General features: G+C 44.6%; 1 protein-coding gene across 12 annotated transcripts in view; it reads right to left on the bottom strand.

The window, feature by feature from the left end:
- Positions 1-16,943, bottom strand: part of NFIA (nuclear factor I A) — a 248,614-nt gene that overhangs the window by 90,045 nt on the left and 141,626 nt on the right. The gene's annotated exons all lie outside the window — the stretch shown is intronic.

Genomic DNA, 16,943 nt, shown 5'->3' with positions numbered 1-16,943 from the left:
GTTACCTTGGATGACCCCTAATGACTTCACAACTGAAATGAAAATACTGTACCTAGGAAACAGACAGGATAGCTAAGTTCCATAATCGTTTTAAACATTATTCTCTAAAGAAACATCTGATCAGGATTATCTACCCATTCATTCAAACCAAACAAGATTTAAAGATGTATTCTTCATTTTTCTAAGGTTACACTAGGGGGATCTTGGAAGAGCAGATGGTTAAAAAAAATTAAATTAAGGCCTTTTCAACTAAAAAAAAAAATAAATTCTAACATTTAAATCTAGGTTTTGAAAGGAAAAATAAATCTCAAGTTAAAAAGTATGAACTTGGTGGGCCGTCTGTAGGAACCAGGGCTGAGGCATCCACGCTCAGCTCCCCTGTGCAAGGAACGCCTCTACGCTCGGTATCAAAACGTGATGGCACTTTACATAACAGCATTTCCCTTCTTCTCTGCAAACATGCCTACCACCAAATGTTCATTTAATTTTCACGGCTGTGCTCAGTGACAAAGGAGCTGCAGCCAGGCCGGGACAGAGCCGGACCTCAGCGAGAGGGAGGGAGGGAAGGAAGGCAGCACTCGGGCTGACCTCCTGCTTGGGAAATCAGGGTCACAGCAGAAATCGCAGGATAAAGGGATTATTAAAAGAACTGTAAAGTCCTGCTTGCCCACAGGATAAGTGGCATACCTTTTTAGGCTGTCCTACTTAGAGTCACCGATTCCGGCGCACGCACACATTTATTATTGAATGTTTTGCAGGGGCACCATCTGCTCCGCCGGTAATTGTTTGTCAGACTCAGTACGGTTTCCCTGCATTCCGTGTATTCTCCTGCACCCCACGCTCCTGCTGGGAATACCTGTGCACCCTCATCTAGCGGTCAGAGCAACAGGACTAATGCCAGCTGCACGTTTGTACTCCTGGCTTTTCTTTTTGGGGCTGTTGAAACAAACCCAGAATATCCCACTGCCATTTCTACCTGTGGGATGGGATGCTAAAAGAATGCACCTTCTGCGCGGGTCTGCAGAGGGTGGAATGTCAGGCTGTGTGTCAGGGCAAGGTTTGGGAGAGATCTGGAGGGAGGTGAGCCTTCCACCTCCAGCCAAGATCTGATGGAATTCTGCTCCTCCACAGAAGAAGTTCCCTGTTTCTGCGAGGAGCCCACGGTGCCAGATGAACGCAGTCTCTAAGCTAACAGACTCGAGACAAGTTTCTGCATCAGGCATGTTTTTATACTCCAGCAATAATGATGAGTTTTCAAACTGTGTATATGTATATCTTTGGGCATCCTTGTGTATGTGTGTATACATATGTATTATGTACACAAACATATAAATATACACAAATCTGTCATGCTCCAGCTGTAGATAAATGTACTATAAAATATTGAAATTGATGCTGAAATTCAACACAAACAAATTCCTCAATCTGCAAACAAGGTTTTTATTTACATCAAGAGAATAAATTTTTCCCTACTTCAAATGAAAAAAAAATGTTCTTACAAGCTTTTATTTTTCCTTATTTTCAATTTAGAAATAGCTCCCAGATAGCTGTAAGTGCTATTGCCTGATCTGCTTTGTATTTTCCCACAATAAAGGTGATGACTACCTCATTCTGCTTTTTAGAAACGGTTGCTGCCCATACACAACGTTTGTTCATCGCCGATTTCCCAAGTATTTTTAATATGAAGATCTACTTTTCATATGCTGCAGCAGACCTGCCTATTGAATTAAATGATCTGTGAATTAAAAATAATTCTCTTAGGTCTTCACTGAAACCACTCATGTGCCTAAAATTAAGCATATGCTTAAGTGCCTTGCTGGACCGGGGCCAGGACGCTTACTACTCCGCAGAGCCCTTCAGAGGGAAGCCAGTCCATGCTATGTAACTTCTCACACTGTGCTCATCATGGCAGCATCTGAGCAACTTCCAGAAGTGCATCCAGCAATGCCACGAACATCTGCCACGTGCTGTTTTTTCCTGCAGCACACCACCCTGGCTCTGCTCTGCCGTCCACTCCCACCTGCATTTCCCAGGCAGGAGAGTGAAGGTGAAATTTAAATATGGAAGGGAAAAAAAACCTCAAACCCTGAATCACAGCCACAGTAGGATATTTGGCTGATTTTTTAAAGGGAAAGCCCAGAGCCCTTTGTAATTATCCAGTAAAAATGTGATTGTGGCAAGGCAAACCATGCTACTTTAACCTGTCACAACTGAAACCAGAAATGAAAGTGTCATTTAAAATACCTTCTAACTCTCAGTGCATGAGAGAAGATGAATAAGTTATCTTGGGCACGCTGACTTCAGTATTCCTATCTTGGGTACACTTCAAATGCCCACTTACTCCTGCAGGAACATTCCTTATTGGGAGTACATGTAATAGTAATCATTAAACAACAGCAGGCAACAAGCATGGCAAGATTTCCACCCTTCAATACCAAAAATAAACATTTCACAAATGAAAGGTGAATTTCACAACTCTCCAATTTGATATTTACTTACAAGCATTAGGAAATCAGGGGCTTGCCTTGCCAATCATTAAGGATACCCTGATACCCAGAAAAGCCTTGCCCTTGGCTTAGAGCTGGATTGTGAATGTATTTTAGGGTATGGTCTGTGAATCTGCAGTTCAGGAATTTTTAAAGGTTTGCCTGGATGGCTCAGACTGCAAAATCCAGGCCTAGGACTCTTGTTTTTGCTGAGCTTGGATAACAGTGAGAGAAGAAAACAAGGGAAATAGTACAAAGAACTTAAATGTGTAAAAGAAGAATTACTGGGAAATAGCAGCACTGACAGAAGATGTGAAGCTAACATTGTTAACAGGGCTCAAAATGCAAAAAATGTATCAGTTTGGCTGATCCACTTAATTCTGAATGAGGAGAAAAACAGGTAAAGTCAAGCAATTACACATGCAGATGTTAGCATTAAGAAGCTCCTGCCCTGAAAAGATGATTAAACATCCTGAAAGCTCCCAAGATTTACTTTTCATGGGGCACTTTACTGAAGCACTTGCACTGTGATAATTTTGCTCAGCATCCAAGAGATGGGACATTGAAACTGCTGTGTGTGACAGTCTATGTCTGCAGCTTTGTCACAGTTTGGTAGTAAAGGAGGTGCTCAGAATGAACCTCTCAGAGTTCATTCACGGCAGTTTTGGGTACAAATTAATGCACGTGGCTGGCCAGGGCAGGCCCTGACTCAGCAAAGCTGCTGGAACACGTGCTCCACTTCCATCACATGCCTGGCTAAAGCACGTGCTCGCTGCCCTGCCAAACAAAGATGGGCTGACAACCTCCAGGAGGAAATTAAATAAATGGTTCAATCACTCCTTCATGCAAGTCTAGGGGCAGGTAGGGCTTAGCTCACCACCTAAGATCTCACTTCAGCCCACAAGGATGATCATCTTTCCCTAAGGGGGGAAAACACCCGGGATAATAAGACCAAATTGAATAACGAAGATCAGGATAGTAACTATTAAATCATTGTGCACAACAGCACGACGTTATTGTACCAAGTACCACATGGAAAACATTTTTCCATAACTTGATGGCTGCTTTAATTGGGGAGAAAATTCCCAATGCCATTTACATATTCTTCCTTTGGATCCCAGCTAAGAAGCCAGAAGAAAAGGCTTCAGTTGCTGGGGCCTAATTCTGATCTCTCTCAAAGAAGTTTTAAACAAATCTTTCTGCACTGATCAAACAGAGTTTCACCTCATTTTCTCCTAATTTACACTGGCAGAGGAGAAATCAGGATTAGGACTTGTTGTCTAGTGCTATTTGTTTTGAATTATTAAGCAAACATTCCTATTTCAATGAGTAAACGTGTACAAAGGCAACTAACCTTCGTCCTAAAATGGAGTTTACAGGGAGAGTATTGTCTGCTTTCCCAATTAATGCAGTAAAAAGGAGTCTCAGACGTTGAGCTACCAATCAAGAGCTTGTGTTGTAGCTTGAGAAAATCATGACTGATGCAATTACTTTTATGTAGAAAGTCTGAATATAGTCTATAGGTTAAAGTTCATGGGGTTATTGTTCCTTAATTGAATATCTGAAGATGTTTTCAAGGTGCTCAAGGTATTATTGTTATTTAATTAGCAGGCTTCCTTGCATATTCCAACAGTATTATTTTTGCTGTAAAATAGTTAGATTGCACCATAAATATACAAGGTATTTTCTAAACAGAGATGCAGCTGGTTTCCTGAAAGCCAAGCTTAAATAAAACCAGGAGAGAGCTACTCCTTTGAAGATGAAGAAGCCCAAATCCAGTTATTTTTCTTCCACTACAATCTGAGCGACAGTGTATTAAGCTTCAGAGAACAGCTTTTTGGGAGACTTTGATTCCTTTTCAGTGTTTTGAAATTACACAAGTCCCCCAAACCAACACTGAACCCATTTCTAAGGCTTTTTTCATGTTCAGCATCTCACTATAAATAGCCATCTTAAAACCTTAAAATAGTAATAATCAATTAGGGTCTCAAGCCTATTATCTTAACCAAATGCCTGATTAAAAGAAAAGCCCTCTCTGCTCGAAGTGCAACTTGATTCCTTTTGGTTTTATCCCCTATCTAGATAATCCCATGTTTCACAAACAATGCGGAGCAATAATGTGGATGAGAAAATTAATGTCTGTATCACACAGCACACGCAGGCCTGCAGAGAGGGGATGTTATCAGAGGGAACCCAGCTCACCCCCAGGACTCCCAAAAGATTAGCTGTTCCATGGCTGAGGAGGATGGGGCTGAGGGAGCAACTCCTAATCTGCATTCTCCAGCAAAAAAGGGAAGGACTGAACATGTGTGCTCCAGTCAAGACCTTCATAACACTTACACCCTGCTTAATTGGGAGGTGACTTTATCAAGGCTGGGCTGACCCAGCTGAGGCAGCTGAGAAATAGCTCAGCTCTATCTCATGCTGGAAATACAAAGCAAGATCCACGAGGCTAAGCTGTATATCTAAAAAAAAACTAACTCTGAATCTAAAAAAAAAATGGAGATGGAGGAGACCATCTATGCCAGCCACAATATTCTGTCCAAGGGAATGTCTGTGCCACTCTGATGGCAGACAACACCAGGCTGGGATACAGCATGTAGGAACAATGAAATCTGCATTTACCAGCAGCCCTCAAATGCCGATCACCAGAGCTTCCACGGTGGCCTTATTTTAATTGCTTTGCACAAAATGCATTCCTCAAATTTGTAAATGATAAACCCTTAATGGTAAATCAGACTACATTTTTAATTTGTGGACATTTTATAGAAGAGTTGAGCAAGTCATTATACATTAAAGGTGATGCAGAAACCTCTCTCTCCTTCCCTGACAAATGCTCCCACTCCTATTTCGGCTCGTTATTTCCAATATAATTTTAATGCCACAGCAGCAGCTCACCTTGGACAAATTGTGCATTTCCTTATGAAAATAACTGTGGGGCCACACGTCAGAGATGCTGTTATTTTTCCCTGACTCACTACCTGCCTTTGGCTGAGGTTTTAAGAAGCACCAGAACTTTCTTTGTGGCCCATAGCAGGATGGATTAGACCGTCCGGGGCATGTCGTGTTAGTACAATAGAGGAACACTTTTAAGACTTTAAAGTCATGTAATACAATTCTAGGCTGGATCTTTCTTGTTAAAAAAAGTAGAATGGGAGTGATTGAAAGAGAAAAGGGCCAATATTTGACAACAGAAATCAGCATAACCTCCTAACAGCGGCAGTCATGGATGACTGCCCTTTGACCCGGGGAGATTATGTGGGATTTCAATGACAACAGCTGGAAGTGAGCATGTGAGAATAGAGAACACAGATCTGAGGCCTCCTACAAAAGACTGCACAATCCCTGCCCAGATCTGAGTGTTGATTAGAAATTGTTTCCTGGTCCTGGCTTAATAGACTGTGATAATGAAAGTTTTGTTAACCCTTCACAATATGCAAAACCACCGGTCAATGATTTGCCTTTTTGGGTTTTGGCTAAAAAGTCTGTATCCATCAGACAGTGAAATTGTCTGTCTAAAATTGCTCGTTTTTGTGGGCGCCCAGAGCTCAAGTTCAGCTCCTTTTCCATATGGTTTGTGGCCATTGGGAATCAATGTCTGCTGGGGATGGCTTGGAGGAGGGACTCTGACCCTTCCCTAAGGAACCCATCTGAGCAGGGATGCTCCAGAGGTGAACCAGAACACAAATACATGTGTAACCTATGTGCTACCTTTCCTACTCGTGGCACTTTAGAATCTCTAATGAGAAAAATGCCTAATTATGCTTTTGATATTTGTCATATTGAGCTTCAGAGTCTGGGCTCCAAATTAATAAACGTGGGACCACAGCAAACATGGCATCAGGTGTGTCACCAACAGCCTGATCCTGCCAGGATCCACTGCAGCCTCAGCTCTTGGGAGATTCCAACTCATTTTATATTTAAGTGCAGAGATAGTGGAATTAATGGAAACTTATTACCGTTAATGAAGCGATTACAGATTGCAATCAATCATGTCAGGTTTTGTCCAAGTGGTGGCACACGGGTAGCTCCTTTCTCTTGAAGACAAAGGTCTTCTTGAAACATTGAAAGCATTTCAATTCACATTAAAGACCTTGTGTAATGGAAACCATTCCAAGATCTAAGATGTCTGCTGTGGGTTTTCATTTCCGATGACTCCTCACATCACTGGGTACTTTTCAGTACTCGTGTGTGTGAGAAACTAGTTAAATACCATTTTTTGATATAATGATAAAAATTTAGAATCTCCCTGTCTACCATAAACCCAATTTGATAAAAAAACCTGCATTAATACCGATAGGGGCCTATAGCTTGAAAAACAACAGATGTCTTAAATTAGCATATTTCTGTTTCAGGTCCTCCATCCAAAAATGAAATATTAAAGAAAAGAAGAAAAAAATAATTATAAATGGTCATACTCATTTGGCAGCTTATAAAATAATATGCCTCCTCAAAAGCGTTTCAAAGTAAATGAGATGAAATCTACCTTGGGATAATAATTCTGGAATATTTATAGCATCCAACAATAAAAAGAGTAATAAAAAGAAAAGCCTGCCTCCCTGAAAATAATAATATGAAGGAGTTATTTATCTTCATATTTTCACATCAACCCTTGGTTACAAGAGCAATGACAGCTGAGATCCCCAAGGTCTGTGGTGATACTGGCAGTGACTCAGTGCCCAAATGGAGCTGCCAGGGAAAGCTGGCAGCATGTGGTGCTGCAGGGTGCTCCCACCAACAGGCACCCACCCACCCACCCCATGGGAAATTTGGGCACTGGAGGGGAAGGCCCAGAAGGGAATATTGCCATCCCTGCCCATCTCCATCTCCAAGGCCTCCGGAAAATAATGTCCTAATCACGAGCTTGGCATTGCGCTAACCTCAGGAACCCCCAGACAGCTGGGAAACCTCCTAAAGAGAATAATGCAAGGATCAAAATTCTATCCACTGGTCGTTCTTTCATGTTTTTGTTTTATTTTTTGACCTTATTTGTGGTGATGCCTGAAAGTGTGGGTTTGTACAACTCACTTGTCTGCGGCTGATCGCGCGCGCTCCATCAGCCGCCCTTGCTCCTCCCTCCATCCCCTGCCCTTGCTCCTTCCTCTCTCCATCACCTGCCCTTGCTCTTCTCCCTCCTCACCAAGCACCAGCTGCTATTTTGCCTCCTGAATCTGCCTGTCCATGGGTTTCTGGGATGCTGCTGGCGGGAGGAAGGAGCCGATGGCAGGGCTGTGTGCTGTGGCCGCGTTCCGGACCGCACGCCACCGGAGCGTGCCTTGGAACACGCAGAGTCTACTTGGGTTTGCACTGCTCCAAATCAGAATTTAGCTACAGTATTAATGCCATAAATATTATTGTTCATGCTGTGTGAAGAACATCAGTGTGAAAATAAACGTAAGGATATTTAAAAACTGGTGTGGAATACTTAGGTATTCAGACTAATCACGGGCTGAAATAAGCACATTTGTTTCAAATCCTGTTTATAGCACCGCAGCCCCTCCCTCCTTTAAATCTTCCTCTTAACCATAGTGATGTTTATTGAATACCTGTCATTTCTCCAGCAGCATGTGCCAACAGCGGCTCACCAGTGCCAGGCTGCATGAAAACCCTTCTGTCTCCTATTCTCCAAGGGGCTCCCTCAGATCAACCACTACCATACCCAATACACTGAAACCCATAAATTTGCAGATACTGTAGTCAAAATTCTTAACAGGAAAGTGCACCCATTTTGCCCAGTGTAGCATACTGAAATATCACATGGTGAGAAGCATTTCTCACCATGTGTAAACTGTCAATTTGATTTGAAATTAAAATTTTTGATTAACATGAGCATTTCTGAGCCTCCCGCTGGCAGCAGCCCTATTGCTGAAAAGTGACATGATTTGTGACACACATGCTGTACAGAAGCCCCATGCCAGCAATTGTTAAAACCATTTTCATTCTGCTTTAATACGGTATGACACTCACGAAAATAATTTTAATATTTAGGAGAAAGAGGGTAAAGGCTTAAGGACTGAAGTCCTTTACGGGTGTAAAGCGGGATTAGAGCGGCACGGAAAATCGGCACGGAGGTCTCCCCATCTCACAAGTCATGTCTCTTTTCAGCATCAAGGAACCATCTGCAGGAGGCTAAGAAAGGTCCATGCCGAAGCACAAAGCCTTCTTTGAAATCCAGTTGATATTTCAAACACAGCATGATGTACTTTCACCTATGAATGCCGAGATGCTCGTGCACGGCAAAACGCCTGCAACTCCAATAATTAAACCCTCTCGGATGGGAGGTAGGATTGTCTGGTTTCCACAGCAGTCTGTTATTTTTCCATGTTTATCATTTCCCCAGAGGTATCAGTGGTCACCGGAGATGCTAACATTTATATGGTGAATTACTTACGAAAGGGGAAAGTTTTGTGACTATTGAGACTTTTAAAGCTGGGAATCTACCTCCTCATCAGGGTGGTGGGAAGATTTTTGCTAGTTTGAACAGCCACCAAGTGACACCAAGAAGCAGGACAGATTTCAGGGCTCTGATGTGCACACAGCAGGAGACAAAAGTTCAGAGGGGATTTTTATAAACGTAAGCCTGTGTCACTGCTGCAAGCTGCTGACTCAACTGTGTCACCTGCGTATTTCTCAGAGTGGATCATTTTTTTTTTTCCAGTAACATCATGTTCTGAGGAAGTTTATCATGAAACAAGTATCACGAACAGTCATTCTGAGCAGCAGAACAGCTTTGATATGTGTCGACATGCATCTGACTTTCCTTTGAGCTCCTAACACTGTTCATCACATTAAACACTCTGCTCTGCTGGACTCTCTGTTCCTAGTAAACACAGCGATTTCTAATTGCCATAACACAGCAAGTTAAAAAAAACATAGTATTTCAAAAGTAATTTTAGAAGGTGAAATGAAATACCAGCATGATTCAGATGCCCTGGAAGTATTCAGGCCTGAACATAAAGCCATGGGCTCATTTACGTTGATAACAGAGCATGGGAACACAATCTGCATGAAAAACATGATCCTCAATAAAGCTGTGATACACAGTTACTAGAAGTATGCAGGTTCTTTTAAATAAGTCTTAAGTTTAAATAAGCATTGTGTGTAAACACCTTGCTGTAATTAGCATTTTGCCAAGAAATTATACAACTGCACCCAAGGATGCTGTAATTATTTCAGGATCTAAAAAACCCTCCCTCAGCTGGTGGGAGACAAGTGCACCCTCCAAGGCTACTCAAAACTGGACCAAGGTAGTCTGAAGCCCTGTGGACACAGAATAAGGGGGCTGTAAAAAGAGATATGGGGGGGGGGGTGTTAATGTGCATGTTAGTTTACAGTTATAGGAATAATCCACGCACCCAGATAATATGGTATTATTATTTCCAGGATTCTCTAGGAAAGCCCAGAGTCCTGGAGGAGCTGCTGGGGACAGGGTCAGGTGGTGAGGGCAGCTCCCCTGCCTCACTCTGCTGGGTGATGTGGACACAAACGCTGGTGATTCATCCACTGCTTCTCCTCTCATCCTCCCTTCCTGGCACTCCCCTCTCTTCACACCACGGCCCTTCTAAAAGGCAGGACACCACGATAATGGAAGTATCTGCTCAAGATGAGATTGTACAAATGGGATGTGAAATTAAGAGTGCTGGGCATGGAAGCTAAGTCTTGATCTGGTGGTGGTGGTGTCAGGTCTCAGCTGACACCAATGGTGAGCCAACTGCAATTCACAGTAAACTCCATGTGTATTTACCTGTTGTCCTTGAAATTGAATTTTTGGAGTTTTCTCTCCAGGAGTCTCTCTCATCTATTCTTTGCACAGAACGAACTCGGATAGCTTTTAGTCTGATGTCTACTGGTTACACATCAGTTATTTTAACTAACTTTACACCTTAGTTACTCCTGTGTCTGGGGAGGGATGAGATGTGTCACCAGTCACACCATACCATGCAATCATCTGTCCCTGGGAGAGTGAAGGTGCACGGGCAAAGTGCTGCACACCCCTGGAAGCAGCACAACCCTGTCCTGGGGTGACCCAGGCTCTGCAGGCTCAAATCCCAGGCTCTGCCAGGTCTCTGCACCCCCAAGCAGCCCCAGAGACTGAGTGACTGCCTTCCCAAGCTCTGCTGCACTCAGGGTTAACCACAGACAGCACTGGAGAACACCCAGGGTACGAGTGGGCAATTCCCCAGCCAAGTCCCAAACCAGGGACATAAATCCAGTGGGAAGAGACTGCTGGGTGTGGAAACCAGCAGCAGAGCTCTGCACCACGGCTGAGACTCTCTTTCCCTTTCATTCTAAGTTTGTGTTTTGTAGGGCAGCATGCCCTGTCTACATTCCTTTACGGACTAAGAATGGACATTTATTAACAAGTACTTGGGCGGACAGCCCAAAACTCCAGACTCCTGGCCTGGGACTGCAGGACAGAGAGGGCCAGTGACCCCCATTTGTGTTTACTGTACTTCCACAGACACATGTTGGTGTGATAGGGGCATTCACTTTCTCAGGTTCAGGCCAAGGTCAGGCCAGAACACAGAACAAGTTTATTTTTCTGGTGTAATCTGCTCAAGCTGCAGCCCAAAGGGGGTCTCAAGAGTTCACTCATTGTGAGGGATTCAACACGAACACAGCAAGCAGAAGAGACACAAAGGGACCTTGCTCATCCCTCGCTGATTTCAAGGGCTTATCCCACATGTGGCAGATTGGGTGGTTCCAGGGGAGGTGCTCAGGGAATTGGGATGACATTGGTGGGATGTGCCATCCCAGGAGGGCGCCTGCAGCAACTCAGACACATCCTTGGGGTACCAAGAGCTGGAAGCTGGGCTGGACAGCTAAACCTTTGCACTCCCTTTCCTGTGGTAGAAGATTTTTGTCTTTCTAGACCATCTAACCCATCCCAGCAGTCAGTGTGTATGGCAGAGTGCAATACCCAGTGATGCAGAAACATGGCACTGGGGTGGACTGTCCTATCCCCATGTGTTTAAGACAATCTGAAGATGCCACAGAGGCCAGGACTTCATAGTTCTGGGCCACACTTAGCAGTCTGGCCTGTGACAGTTTGTACTCTGCCTGACTTTCAAGCTGGTAGGAAAGAATGAAAAAGGAAAAGGAATTCCACTGGCAGAGAGCTCTACATTAAACTAAAGCAACTCAGGTAAAAGAAAACCCATCTATTATGGTTTATGATGCATAAACATTCATTTCTTCTCAGATCCTCCTTTGCTTGCATTACTGAAATGTGGAAATAAAGGGAAAAATAATGATGGATGGATTTTGGAAAAGTTAGAGTTCAGCTCAGGATGGATGCGATCCCAAACATTTCAGATTCTTATCTCATCGTAATTGGAATAGCTGAACCTCTCTTGTCTGCAAAATTAGGCAAGGCGTCCTGTGAGAATGGGCTCTTTTTCACAGAAGTTGAGTCCCCAGACACATGAAAGAATGAAAACAAGAACTGGAACAGAACATTTTTACTTTTGAATAATGGCTTCATTTGGGCAGTTTAGAACAAGACTTCACTGGAAGAGCTGGGGAGGAAATTCTCTCTTCCAGTGTGCCCATCCCTAGACACATTCCTCTACAGAGCACATGAATGCTTGTCAAAAAATGGTAATTTATCTAAGAAACTCCCATTCTGTAGAATGCAAAAGAAAAACAGAAAGGGAAAAAGTACACGTGGGCAGCAGATAGCCTGTCCACTCTTCTACTCCCTACATCTAATGATGAAGAAATCATTCAGCCAAGTCCACACGCCCTGCTAGATCCACCTTTGCTCTTGAACAACTCTGTCTCAACTCTGCTCTGGATGAGCAGGACAGGGGTGGGTGGCTTCCTCCAGAAGCAGAACCTCAGGTCCAGAGCAATTTGCAGTGTTTGAAACATCTTGGTTTTAAAACTCCCTGAGGTTCAACAGAAAGAGATTAATTATCAAAAGACCTGGTATCTCCAGTGATTACAGAGGGACAGGAAGGATTTTAGGTTCACCACTGGTGTCTCGTTTTAATGCCTACTGTTAAATCCATGTCTTAGTCCACGTATCATGTCAGCACAGATACGGAAGAAAATTTGCTTTCTTCCCCATTTCTTGCCCCAAGCAATCTCTCTTGACATTCTCCATCCTCACAGTTTTATCTGGCTACTTTTTGTTTGTTTGTTTTTTTCAATCCAGAGGCCTGTAAAATGCAAGGGCTGCTGAGTTATCCTGGTGTTGCTGCCCTTCATCCGGTTCGTTTGCAGGAGGGAATAATGATCTGTCACCAAGGTAAATTCACTGCCTGGCAGATAATGCCACAGTGTTTCTGCTGCCCATTTCACAGTAAGACATTCTTTCTCAATGATGCTGCATCTCAGTTCTCGTGGGAACAGTTTACGGCTGACATAGCAATAGTAGTAATAACAACTTACATTTATATTGTACACGGGATGATCTTTACTTCCCTCTCCTTCTAACAGTGGACAGCCCCCAGTCCTACTGCAAATCCATCCTTCATGGCCATGGCAGACAGAAATCTGGATTCACTAGCACTGAGCTGCCTCATTGCTCAGCTGCTTGCTGGGGTTGTCACATCCTTTCCAGCCCACTTTGTTATTGATTTAAATGGAGCCGTGGGCCACTTCCCAACCACTGCTCTAAGCCTTCCCTCACAGAAATCTGTGGGGATCCCCTCCTGCCTCAAAAGCACAGCCTCCTCAGAGCTCTGTCAAGCTGCTGTCCTGCCTCTCCTGCCCCTCACCTCCTCCCTTCCCCTGCAGCTCCAGCTCTGGCATGCTCGGCTGTACACTGAAATTGGCTCCCCTCTGTACAGCATGGGGGACAGGGCCAGCTCTCTGCATTCTGCTGCTGGAAACTTCCTGAATGCAAATTCCCTGATTCTGAAAATCAGGGCTTTGAGGTCTAACATGTGGGAAAATTGCAGGAGGTCTGCAGTGCAAAGCTGGTCAGGTGGGGACACCCCCCTAAACACCAGCGGGTTTTCAGATGGAGATGCAGCTGTCAAAGAGCCTTCTGTTGCAGATAAAATCTTAAGAGTAAGGAATTGAAGTAGAAAAATAACTGGGACAGAGCTTTGGGTTCTCTGGGTGAGTAAGAGTGGTACAGCCACATCAGCAGTATCCCTCCCTTATGATCCTGGGAGAAGAAATCCCAGCAAAAGCTTTGGCCCAGCACGGTCTGAGAGCTGCTGTTGGCACCCCAGTGCTTGGTCAGGACAGGGGGACTGCTGGGGTGCCATGGTGACCCCATGGGAGGGCACACCACATCCAGGTTGGGGTGCTGACCCCGTGTCCTGCAAGGGCCAGACAGAGAGAAGATAAATATTTGGATCCCCTGGAGCAGCCCCATCATTTCCTTGTGCCTCCCCTCGGCAGGGATGGAGCGAGACGCTGGCTCCTCACAGCAGAGTGTGGCTTGCAGCAGATCCCCTTGCTTCAAGAGCAAGTGAGGGAGGGCGGGAGGTAATGATTAGAGACACTCTAAAATGATTGCATTAATTGAATCTTATGAAAATGGAAAACAATGGCAGTGGGTAATAATAAAACCCCACTGTAACCACGCACATCTCTTGTTTACTACAAGGTGCTTCACTGACTACAGATCTACTCTGGGGCACAGCAGGAAACTTTTCTCCTTTAAATTTAATCAGCCCTTTTTGCCTTTTTTTTTTTTTTTTTTTTTCCTCTTTCAGAGAAAAATACCAGCTATCAGATCTGTGTTTCCCATCCACTCCTAAGACTCCTCAGTGCAGTGCCTGGAGGTGATGGTGTGAACTCACTCAAGAATGTGAAGGCATTTTATAAATCACTTGGTTCCAGCAGGAGGGGGAGAAAGGGAGAAGGCAGAGGGATGATATAGTTTACAGCACACACTCAGCAGTAACTCCCAACTGTCAAACTTCAGCATTTTCTTCAGTTGCAACAGTGGTTAACAAAAAAATGTTAAGACAGCAGACATGAAAATGCACATAGCAAGCAGCACATTTAATCAACTTGCACCTTCCTACCACCCCACTGCCCAAACCTACCCAGGCACTATCACAAGCCAGAAAAAAAGTTGTCCAAGGGAAGATAGGGCACTGAGAAAGGAGCAGGAACGAACAACACGAACCGCTGTAAACAACTTGCGGCGCCCTTTTTTAGTGCCAGATAACAACAGCAGAGGGAAAGGAGGGTGTTTACAAGTGTGCCTCACTCTCCTCACCTTCCTCCTGCCCCTTTTGCCACGCTCACTACCTCCTGGGAAAATATTTGCGGACCATTGCAAATAAAAGCCTCCTTCTCACTTTCCAAGAAATGGATCTGGTACTTTTCCATTTCGGTCACACCAGGGCCAGGCTTCAGAGGGGATTTTATTCTCACAACTCTATGAAAGCTGCCCTGAACTTTCTTTCCAGTTCCTAGCTAGCAACTTCTGCAATTAAAAAATAGTATCTAATTATCTATAGAAGTGATGGGGCTTTTTCTGGGAGCCTGGTGTCACTAAAGGGCCCCCCTAAAAACAGCAGCAGTTCCCTGTGCCGCTTTCAGGAGCTGTGCATTGCCCTTCACATGCACCTCCCTGCTGGGGCACACAACTCCAGGCTTACAAAGTTAAGGTCACTTGGAAAGCACCTGATAAACCCAAGAATCTGCAATATGTGCAGACATACGGGATTTTTCTGAGTGTGCAAACCAAGTATGAGTATGAAGGTCTGGATCCATTTGAAAGCAAACCACCTTGTACCTGTAAAACCACAAAATTCATAAAGGCACTACACCACAGGCAGAAACCAGAGGAAGGTGTGAAAAAATGACACACATTTCCATAGTGTGGAGATATATTTGGAAAGGTCTGGAGGCAACAGAACACCTCCTGTGCTGGTCAGGAAGTCAGAGCAAAAGAACAAAGGTAAGGGGAAAAGATAAGGGAAAGTGCAATCCCTTATCTACACTTGGACATTCCCATCTGGATGAACCGAGCTCTGGCTGAAGCCACCCACTGAAGTTTAGGTGCTGCCAGTTCAGGTACAGTGAAGGGTAGGTGGGAGGAAAAGCACTTTTTGCTGAGAAGTGTCAGACTGGCTGGGACTGGAGTCACAGAGAATCTCTGATGCCTTTGGGTGGACTTGTTAGAAAACAGAAAGACACCCACCCACTGCCTCTGCCTCAAGCCTTCATCCCCTTCTGAGCCCTGCAGGAAGGGAGCCAGTGCCTCCCCAGGACACAGCACAGCTCCCAGCACACATTCCTAACTTCCAGAGGTTTGACCACAGAGGGCAAAATTTTGGCCAGGAAGCACTTCTGATGGCAGGAGAGCAGCGGTGAGCCAGCCTAGTGTGATCTCTGAGAGAAGGTTTCCCACTCACTGCCACAAAGAGACACCACCTAAGGAGATGTGGAGTAATGAATACTTGGGTGAAGCGACTGATTTCAGAGGGGGCTTTTATCCACAGGCCCTGTATTTATAGTTCAAGCCTTTTCAATTAATACGCACACCCTAAAAGAATTAAACTACTAATTATCACATTTTACTGTGGTTCACAGAACTTTCATCAGATCTAGTAAATGAAATCACGAGTTCAGCAGAAGAAGCTTCACTGCGCCAAATTGTGTCAAGGGTATATCATGTTGATAATAAAAGATCACTTGGTTGGAAGCCTAACCTACAAGGTTGGGGAGGCGTAAAAAGTTCACATTTTGGATCAGGCTGCTCTGGTGTGGGCGTTCTGTGTTTTTTCTCTTGGTTATTGTGGAAGGCAATTCTCCTGCAAGTAAAATTTTCCCCTTGTCTTACATTACTGAGCATCAGGGAATTTTTACACAGAAAGGCAAACAGAAAGGTTTGGGGTTTTGTTTTGCGAGCCAGACCTTGGCATCACATCCTCCCTCCACTAATAAACTCCCCTCTCCACTCAACAGAAATTAAACGATGCCCACACCACAAATAAACTGCTTTCCCTAAGTGCCCAGCTTCCTGGTGGGCAGGGTGGTGTTCCAAGCATCCTTCAGCCTGTGGTCCGCTCCGGCGGCCGCAATTACCCTGACGCAACCCAGCCCCCAGCTGCTAATTAAACAGCAGCTCTCTCAAGAAGAGAGACATTAAAAACAGTTGTAGTGAGAGCTGGTGGTTGCTCACAGCTCCAGCTGCTGTGTCCTGGGGCGTGGGACGTGGGCACAGGATGGCTGCCTGCCCATCCCAGCGCTGGCACAGAGCAGGGGGCAGTGACCTGGCACTGAGGTGCCCTCGGGGCAAAGAAAATCCTTGACCCTTCGAAGGGAAGCTCAGGAGTTCCCTAAGAGGCTGCTCCTGGCCATCCCATTTCCAAGCTGCCCTCTAGATGGCCCTTGCTGTCATCTCATGGATAAAGTTTCATGGGACGGAGAATGGGACGGAGCAACAGAATAAAAATGCATTTTTGAAAAGACTTAGAATAATTAGCTGCATTTATGCACCTTATCCATTGGAAGGGCTCATTGTTTTTTTCTGCACAC

This window comes from Melospiza melodia, chromosome 11 (assembly GCF_035770615.1).
Source record: "Melospiza melodia melodia isolate bMelMel2 chromosome 11, bMelMel2.pri, whole genome shotgun sequence".
Classification (NCBI taxonomy): Eukaryota; Metazoa; Chordata; class Aves; order Passeriformes; family Passerellidae; genus Melospiza; species Melospiza melodia.
The sequence above is the reverse complement of the archived record's forward strand: the minus strand, read 5'-3'. Positions and strand labels throughout refer to the sequence as shown.